General features: G+C 34.2%; 1 long non-coding RNA gene across 1 annotated transcript in view; it reads left to right on the top strand.

Moving 5' to 3' along the window:
- Positions 1-5,706: 5,706 nt before the first annotated feature.
- The window catches only part of LOC106040935 (uncharacterized), a 117,719-nt gene continuing 113,371 nt past the window's right edge, over positions 5,707-10,054 (top strand). Inside the window, exon 1 of the long non-coding RNA XR_001210139.3 lies at positions 5,707-6,527. This is a non-coding gene — a long non-coding RNA (uncharacterized lncRNA). The remainder of the gene's footprint in view (positions 6,528-10,054) is intronic.

Here is a 10,054-nt window from a genome sequence, read left to right as displayed (position 1 = left end):
CTAAACTGAAAAGGAATTGAAATTCATCTTTTTTTATTTTTCTTTATCATCCCTCTCTATTCACTACTATATGATCAGAATAGCCTTGTATTCCCAGGCACAGAGTTTGGAGTGGCTTGGGTTTTCTACCCCCTGCATAACTTGCAGTCCACTTAAGGACACTAAGTATTTTTAGTAATATTAAATAAAAGCCTGTTTTCCCTTTCCCTTTCCCTTTCCCTTTCCCTTTCCCTTTCCCTTTCCCCTTTCCCCTTTCCGTTCCATAGGATTTCAGAGTCCTCATATTTTGCACTTTATACTTCAAGCCTTTCCTGCGACTCGTGCAGGCATTCAACATGAGAAGTATCTTTCTCATTTTTTTTTTAAAGTTTGCTCATTTTCCTCATTTACTAAACCACTGATTTTTTTTTTCTCTTAGATGTTATTTTCATTCTTCTCCCTTCAACAAAAATACATATGCTAACAAATTTATCCTTGCATCTAATGTCATAGTGGTCTGTACTTTGATGACACAGTACAAGTCTGTCACCTCTGTGACTCTGCATTGCTTATGATTCATGTAAGAATCAAATAAGAAAATAACAAAGACATTGTGTCATTTGGGAAGTGGACAGAATGGCTAATTATCAGTGAAAGGCATCAAAACTAGGCAGATACCATCTTATTAAACATTCTAGGTAATAAAATACCAACTGGTAGACAGCAAAATTCCATTTTTGGGAAACAGTTATCTAATGGATAACTTCTAAAATACAACCCAATAATCGAATCAATAAAAATCAATACAACTTAATAATAAATATAAAAGAGAATCATGACTATTCCAACACTAACTGGAGAAGGGAAGTGAGCAACATAAGAGAAAATAAACATCTGTACTAAGAATCTATGTATCATTACATTTCTCTGTAACACAAGAAATGTCAACAGAAACCTGGAATTTTAAGTCTTCTGGTGACTTGAGTAGCTCAACTGGGGACGTGCATCATAATGAAAAAGTAAACTGAAGTTCTACCTATGGATATAAGACTCATTTAGATGTTAACTGAGTTCTTGATTATTGAATCCCAGTCCAAGGAATGTGTACTCTGAGTGGGAAACACAGTTCAGTTACTAAGCTAAACTAAGAACTTGTCTCATAGAGAGCATAAAGGTACAGCTCATACAATAATCTGTAAGATTATTGTAAGCTGTAAGAGCTAATAGTGGAGGAATAGCAGCAGCTAATGTATTGATACCAAAAATCTGACTACACTTATTCTAAAAACTCTGGTTTCAGAATATAAACTAAACAAGATTTTTGGTCTGCATACATTTCTTATTGTCATTTACTAATTTACTAGTTTATTCTTTATTGAATTATGTCCTAATAACTGGAGCAAATTTTATTTTCTGAGAGAAAGCAGTAGATGGAGAATCAGAACTTGAATATCTGTAGGTTTTATTTTTTTTTTTTGGAACCTTAGTATTACAAATAACTGATACAATCAGCAAAACTTTATTCTCTGAAGAACTCTGAAAAAAGTGATCAGAAGGCAACTTGTTCATTTCCATTCATTTATATTTTTAAATTTTTTGCCCAAAGATAAAATTCACTAAAAGAAAAACAAGCAAACAAACAAAAAATAGCCACAAATGGAGAAAAGAAAGCAATTCGGAAGAAAATTTAGTTCAAAGCAGAGGATGTTTTGTGTTGAGGGGTGAGCGAGAGAAATTTCCATGTAAACTGTTAACCATCTGTGAAGTCTTTGTTTGCTGCAATGTTTGGATATTAAAACTAACTTACCATTTATGCATCTTATAATGAACTAAAACAATAATAATAATAGTAATAATTAAAAAAATCTATTACTTAAAAGAAAGCAAAACAATGCAAACAGAAGAGCATGCAATTAACGAGTCTAAACCTTGTATTTCATAAATTAAATTATATATGAGGTTATAATTTATGTCTCATAAACCACTTGCACAAGTGTAAAATACGTCAAGAAAAACAAAGCTATGACAATTACTGTTCACGTAGTTGTTTTATCTCTTTTATTGCTTTCTGGGAGTCAAAAGCCTGCCAAGTGTTGTAATGTTCAAGCAGAAGACCAATGAAACAATCATAGCTCCTAGAGCATTTTAGTCAAAAGTGCCATTGTTTGTCACTTTTCTGACTTTTGAAAGACATTCTAGGCTCTTGAAGTAATTGACATTTAACACTTATGGAGTAATGAGACACATTCCTTTAGTAACCCACAGGCAAGGTTAGGCGTAAGTTAAATAAGGGTATCACGAGTCATATCTTTAACATTATGGCTGGTATATTGCACTAATTCAAGTGTACCACCATATTTAACAGTATCTTACAAACTCATGAACCGGAGTTTGAGTTTAAATTTAAAATCAGATAGGAGAAAATACAGGCTTTCTATATATCATTAGCCTTTTAGATTTCCCAAATCAAAGTATATTTAAAATGTGTTTTCCCCGCACATACATTATTGCTTTTACTTATTTTTTATATTATATTAATTATATTATATTATATTATTTATTTATTTATTTATTTTCCAGGATTGGGGCTATCTACACATTTCATTAAAATTACTTTTGTATTGTAGTATCATTTTTTTTCCTAATATCACCTTTTTTTTTTCTTTTTTTTTTCTTTTTAGTAGTTCCAAGCTTATTATGCAAATTCCAAATTGTCTGGTTCTCAAAAAAAAAAAAAAAAACAAAAAAAAAACACCACCTTAAAATTCCAAGGAACACCAAACAACACATTTGATCATCAATGATTCTACAAGATATATTTAGAAACTGCGGTACAATCTTACCTTTTTCTGTTGTTGCAATGTGATAGAAATTTTACCCTTATACTCCACCTTTTGTAATCATGGATGTTCTTTGTCAAACAGGTGTTAAACTTCACCCAGGAGAAATTTTTTCCTTAATAACAGGAAAAGTGACTTCATTATACCTTGTAACTTCATCAGAGGGTTTCCTAAAAGTTAATATTTTTAAAACATTTCGAGAATCTTGATTTATAGTTTATTTGGAGGTAGAGATTCTCGTTGTCTCATTAAAGCCTTTATTACCATTTTCACCCATGCATTCTTGAACGTTCTTTAAATTTTGGGGAAAGTTATGAGATGTTATAAATAACATTCATCTCAGCCTCTGCAACTAAATAGCAATGACCTTACCAAAATGCAGAAAGCATTTTGCAAGTAGTTGCACGGAATCTTACTGTGCAAAGCAGAGCGGAGTCCTCCCTGGCTTCAGTGCTCTAGCACAGCTGACTTAATTTACAACATTTGAGCAAGACTTGCAACATCAGACCATATGTTTGATAACTGGAACATTTGCAGTAGGGCAAAGCCTGGGTGTATATTGATCACTTGGCTGCTGGCTCCTACATCTGCTGTAACAAAGAAAATACATGTCTAATGCTGCACCTCATCTGAAAGGAAAATTACTACTTCTGAAGTGGTAACAGTTGAACAGACTGCCAACTATTTCAAGGGGTACTGCCAAGATCTGATCACCAGAGGTTCTGAAGTAAGGATCAGCTTTAATGGGGTTGAAGTTCCTTGAGTAACTTTGAAGAGAAAAAGGTTGCTGTCATGTCTTTCTTTCAGTATGCAAATTGCTTTTAAATTCTTTTGCAGAAAAAGTAGCTGCATAGTACATTATGGAAAAAATAACAGGGCTTTACCTTTTATAGTACCTTCCTTCCAAAGACTGCAATATATTTTAATACCAAATAATGAAATTTCACAATACCTTTTCTAGATTCAGTTATATGAGGAACTGAGGGTAGGAAACTGTTGCAAGATTGCATCAGAGACCAAGAAAAGATATTGGAAAATCTAAGTCTGTACTTTCTGGGACGGTTTTTGGTTTGGTTTGGTTTATTTTGTTGTTGTTGGGTGCAGGTTTTTTGTTTGTTAGTTTGTTTTGCTTTATTTATTTTAATTTAAAAAAATCTTTGTAATTTGTTCATTAAATATTTCAATGATTAAGAAAGAGGTTTTCTTAATGTAAGTCTCATCATATTTACTATGAGCCGCAGATTGTTCTGATCTTGTCTAACAGCCCGTTACATTGCACTTATTGCACTTTATTCTTCTCATCCTTAGACGAACCAGCTCCCACTCCTTTGATCACTCAACATCATACTTACTAGACTTCTACTCACACTCAGCCCGCTCCTCTGTCCTCATTCACCCTTCCTAAAGTGCTGGTCCAAAAACATGACTTCAACTGATGTTTTGTGAATATTCATAGAAACAACACCCTGTTTCAAATCTGCAACATGATTTTCTTTTCACAAAAAGCATAATCCTGTGGTCAGCTTGTGGAAAACTAAAAATCCTAAATCTCTTTCTGCAAAAGAGCTGCCTAGCCAGCTGTTCTCATTTACTGCTTCCCCTCTGTGCAAGAGACCTTTCACTTTTCATGACCATTGACTTCTGGTTACTGCCAGTGACAGTACAGAAGGCTAGATACATCTTCTTTCACACTGTACAGCTTATTCCTGACCATTTTTAGCTGGAATATAGTCACAATTAACATTTTGACTGACTTAGAGTAGTTGATTTTCTTTTATCATGGATATTTTTTCTTGCTAAGCATAGAGATGATGGCATTCCTGCTTCTTCATAGTATATAACTTATCAATTCTCTTATTTTTTTGAAGGAAATTTTAATACAGGCAGAGGAAAAGTACGTTTAATGGGCATATGTTACCTGTTTTTGTGGGAACTCAGGCACTTGTTGTGAATGATGGCAAAACACAGATAAAAGTATGCCTTTCTCTAGGTTTTTCTACAAAGTGCAAAATTTATTTTAAATTGTCCAAAGCTGAATCAGATGCCCTGTATTGAGAATTTATGACTAGATTATGTACATGTGGCAGAATATTAAGAAGAAGATAGTAGGAGAATCAGAGAGGAAATGCATAGTATCATTTCACAGTTATCTACGAAGAGATATATCTATGATATATCTAAAGAATGAATATCGACATAGGGATGAATTTCTGATCTGGAGTTTGCCTCCATTGCCCCATAAGAAGTCATTAAAGAAATGTAAGCTTTTCAAAAATCTAGCTATCTTGTTCATGTAGTCAGTGCAGTGAGAAAGAACTTACACCAAATTGCAGAAGGCACCATATTCATGCACAGGAAAAAAATGTGTTTACTTTTCCTGATCCATAACTACCATTTTTTCTTGGTTCTAGTCAGCCTCATATTACTCAGGAAATATTGGATTCATTCTGTCAGTGCAAGTGAAATATTCTGTAATTACTGCATATGTCACAAGGGCTAAGAACAACGGTAGAACATCTGTGATGGAACTGAAAGAGTATTGCAAAAACCTGCTTGGCCAGCAAGTGCTCTTTCTCTCTTTATAGCTGAATAAGCTCATTATGTAAACGCACAGGATGATATTAAGCAAAGAAGTTTAAGACTGAACACTAAGAAAAATTTCCCATGATGATGATTCTGTTAACTTCCTGAGAAATGTGAAATATGTAAAAATGGATTGGATAAAAGATTGGTAAATGTGTCTCAGGAACACCCAGCCAGCACTCTGATACTGAAAGATGATTAGATATCCTCAAGGAACTTCCAATTTTGTGATCACAGAGACTGATGACATAATGTTCCTCAACCATTGTTCAAAGACCTTCTGCTACTGCAAAGTGTATTTTGTTACCTGAACTCTTGGTGTCTGTACTACCACAGTAGTCCGTTGCTGTGGTAAATGCCACAGAATAACAAGGCAGTTTGAAGGAAGATAAGACAGGCAGTAGTAAGCTCAGTGTAAACTCTCCATGCCTGGCTTGCTAAGCCCAGCCATCTCGGGAGAGAGCTATTGCAGTTCCCTCTGCTCAGCAATGACAGTATAGCAACAGAACAGAAAGTTGGTGGTGTGAGGGGGTAAGCACAGCCTAAGTGATAAGAAAAAAATAAATAAATAAAATGTTATGGTGGAGAATGTCTTCTTCTGTCATGGTTTTGGTCACAAAGCACTTGTTCAGCTCTGAGGAACCCTTTGGAGATAGTGGATGAACTTCTCTCTCCTTATATGTGGAAATTCCAGTTAGCAAGCGTAAGGTATGAGTGTGGTAATTTAGGAAGTTCAGAGACAGATTAATAAAGCAAAAGTTTTGGCTAGGAAACTACAAGGGAGAAGGGGAAGAAACAGGGTTATGGGTTCCTCTTGCATAAGATCCATTTGGTCCAGAGCAAAAAGTGGGTACCACAGCTACTCCAGCTGCCAGCTGCAGCAGGTATTACTGCTCCCCCTCTGACTGTGAAGTTCTCACTTTGGCTGTGTAACCAAGCAACCTAAGTTCATTGTCTTTTTGTTCTAGAATCTCAAAGTTTAGCAAATGTAGATATTTTAGAAAGTGTTTTAGTTTCAGGCTTAGTTACAAAGTCAATAACAGTCATACAACCTGCATTCTGGCTACCATAAACAGATGGGATTAAAAAGCCTCCCACTATATATATCCCAAGGAACAGATGGATGTGAGTAGTCAGATCTCCTTTTCTCTGACACGTTATTTAACTTTATCCTTGGGACAAGCCTTGTCCATGTACCTTTTGTTTTTGAGGATTGGTCAGAGTTCTTTGTATCACCCCCTTCTTCATACCTATTTAAATGTCCTGAGAAATAGGTGTCCCATAAAACCTGTTTTCCCTATCCTGCCCTTCTATTTCCTTGATGTGATATTATATCACTTCATTCCCAAGAGTAGTGTCTGAAAGTCATAAGATGCTATAATTATTTTTTATTTTCTGCTCTATATATTGAATCAGACCTTAGATATCTTATTTAGAATTACACAGTATTCTAAGAGGTTACAGCTATGTAAATGAGAACACACAACTTCTTTAATCTTTTTTAATTCCTTCATCCCAGATCAGTTTAAAATAATAGAAGTGAGCTGTTCTTTTTGCATCCTCTAGATGCCTCATGGTAAGCTAACACCAGGGCTTTTTAAATTTGAAATTCATTGCTGTGTCAAGCAGAAAGATGCTTTTATTTAACACAGGAAAACAATTGGATGCCTGAGGCACCTGCATTCTAGTCTCATCTGTCGTTAATTCACTATGTGTCTTAAGCAATTCACTGAGACCAAACTGTTTACATTCAATCAGCTAAATATATCTGAATAAACAGCCTGATTCTGCAATTTTTAAAGAATCTGTGGGTGTTTAGTGTATCAGAAAATCATACTTCACCATCAAGTGCTTTCATGTGAATTGAGGTGCCTGTTTTCTACATTTGAAAAGTTTAGACTGAAGATTTTGAATTTCCCTTGGCTTCAGCATTTTTATTTTTATTTTTCATAAACATAAAATATCCTAGGCTGAATTATCAGCCTTTTAAAGGGTTTTAATACATTTGGATAAAATTATTGTATAAAAGCAGAATATAATATTATTCAAGGAGAGAGAAAAATATAGAGTATTGGAAATAAGGAAATGGTCACCATGTTCTCTTTCTCCCTGTTCAATGAATCTACTTCCCTCCTAAAAAGTCAGGAAGGAACTTGCATCTTGTATCCCTGAGATTTTCCCTGTGATTTTCTTCAGCAATCAAGCTCAGCAGTGTTACACCTTGCAACGTGATCTGGATCATTTTTTGGCCATTTCAGTCCCCTCACACATTTCTCATTTTTTTTTTTTTCCTTTCCTTTGAACAATGGTATTATTAGCACAAATTACGTATTTTTTATTGAAATTAATAATTTCTAAAACATACCTTTGGATCAGATATGAGACTTTGGACAGGGCTCTGAGACATGGGGTACTACACTCAGATTCCAACTGTAACCTTAAGTCTGCAAGCATTTGAAAATATGTTCTAGGCTGAGCTATGTTTTAAATTATGATAGTAAAAGTCAAGAATATCCTTAAAGCTTGGATTTATTCTGCTGATATTACAAAAATATGAAATATGATCTCCAAACCTGAATTACACTTGTGTTAGTTACAAAAGTTAGTAACTAAGTGCTTATCATACAACCTGTGCTTCAGCTACCACAAACAGATGGGATTAAAAAGCCTCTCTCTGTATATACCCCAAGGAACAGATGGATATGGGAAGTCAGATCCCCTTTTCTTTGACCCGACAGCAATTTCTCATCTCCCACCATGAAATTAAACTGACATGACCTTTTGGGGTTGACCCATTCATCTGCAAGCCACTGTTTGTATGCTCTGTCTTGAGAATGTTTTCTGGTGCAGTAGCTAGTGTTGCAAAGGAAAAAAAGGTGTTTCCATAGACAGGAAATGTTTAAAATTTGTTTACTTATGTAAACATTTTTATATAGTTGTATCCAAATAAATGACAAGTCAATATAGTCTACCAAACATTGCAAATGTAAAAAAGTTGGTATTTTGTTACATTTTTTGTATTTGCTCTAAGTTAAATGTTATAAATGTTTCTTACTTTTTGAACTAATTTATCAAGTCCCCTACTGCATATAATTTATTTACAAGATGAGATTGTACAAGACTGATATAGATTTCAATTATGAAGCTGTAAATCAGATGTAGCTCTGGTGAAATGACTGTGAGAATCAAATCTGTTATACAAAATAATGTATTTCCTTCTTAATTGAACCTTGTCCAACATTCTAATTAGGGATTTCTCTTTTTTTTTTTTTTTGCACCTATTTCTGCTGTATCTGCCGCTCCAGAGGTCTGAATTCTTTTGCAATGAGAAGGGAGAAGCAAAAAATTAATTTGTCTGCCCATGGATTTTATAGTATATGTCTCAAAACCTCTTTTTAAAAGTGCTCTTTCTCAAACCTGTCCACTTCCCAGTATATTGTTTATTTTATCAGGAAGCCCTTCAGTTCTCTGTTCCTTGGTTGTGGTGGGGTTGTTTTTGTTTTGTCCATCCATCCCATCCCCCTTCCCCAATTTTAAATCACCAAATGCAGGTGTTTCTGTTGATTTTTTTTTCTTTAGTCAATATTTCTATATTTCTTGTTTTCTCTTTTACTAAAACCCATTTAGTTTGAATTTGGTAATCATTCCGGTCCCATAGTGTTTGAAAGATCATTAATCAGTGAGACAGTTCCAAATTCTTAATGAAATAGTATTTTCTACATTTTCATTCATTACTTCCTGCTTCTGAAAGACACGTCTCTTAAAATTCCAGATATCATAAAATTTACCTCATACTTTCAAGCCTTTTCATTCTTTCGAAAATCAATTAAAAAACAGCAATGTTATCAAAGATGAAAGAAAATGACATGTTCAGCTTTTGAATATTTAATTATGTGAATGCTTGTTTGAGATTTTTGTTAATTTCCAAGTAGATACTAAGACAGGAATTCATGTACTTCTTACACAAATTTAATTTTTTTTTTTTTGAATTGTGTAGGATGAATTTAAGTCTCCTTCATTATACAATCTGAAGAGTGTGAAAAAGAAATCTCTGAAAATCCATAAACAAAAAGTCATGATCATATAATTAAGGGATATTCAAATAGGTAAGGTCAGATAAAAGAAGCTTAAATCCTAAAGTTATGTACATTTTAAAATGGTAAAGTTTTATGGCTGAGCCTAAGCCATCCCTGTTCAGGATTTCAAAACTTGCATAATGTTAGTGTTAGAGGTGCATCATCAGGATAATCTGTAGTGAGTGTCTTTTCTTTTGAAACAATCTACTTCAAAACTTGTTTTATACAAGTACATTCTGCCCCTGTTAACAATGCAGGGCTTTTGTTGTAAAATTTCTTTTTTCCTTTTTCTGACCTACAAGCTGAATGATTGATTCTGATTTAACATTGACTAAGAACTGATTTTTAGCTTTACCAGTACTCATCTGCCACCTCACAGGTTAACCAGTCAAGTACTAAAGAGATAAAGCTTCCTTAGAGTTGTGGGTGAAATATTAGCATACAACAAAGACTTAGTATATATATATCTACTTCTGCCTCTTGGTGGGAAAAAATAGAGCATTAGCTCCTGTTTTGTTCTGTGCTGGATTTGGCTGGGATACAGTTCATTTTCTTCATAGTAGCTCATCTGGTTCC

This window comes from Anser cygnoides, chromosome 5 (assembly GCF_040182565.1).
Source record: "Anser cygnoides isolate HZ-2024a breed goose chromosome 5, Taihu_goose_T2T_genome, whole genome shotgun sequence".
NCBI lineage: Eukaryota > Metazoa > Chordata > Aves > Anseriformes > Anatidae > Anser > Anser cygnoides.
Note: the sequence above shows the minus strand (reverse complement) of the source record. Positions and strands in the feature narration are given on the sequence as shown.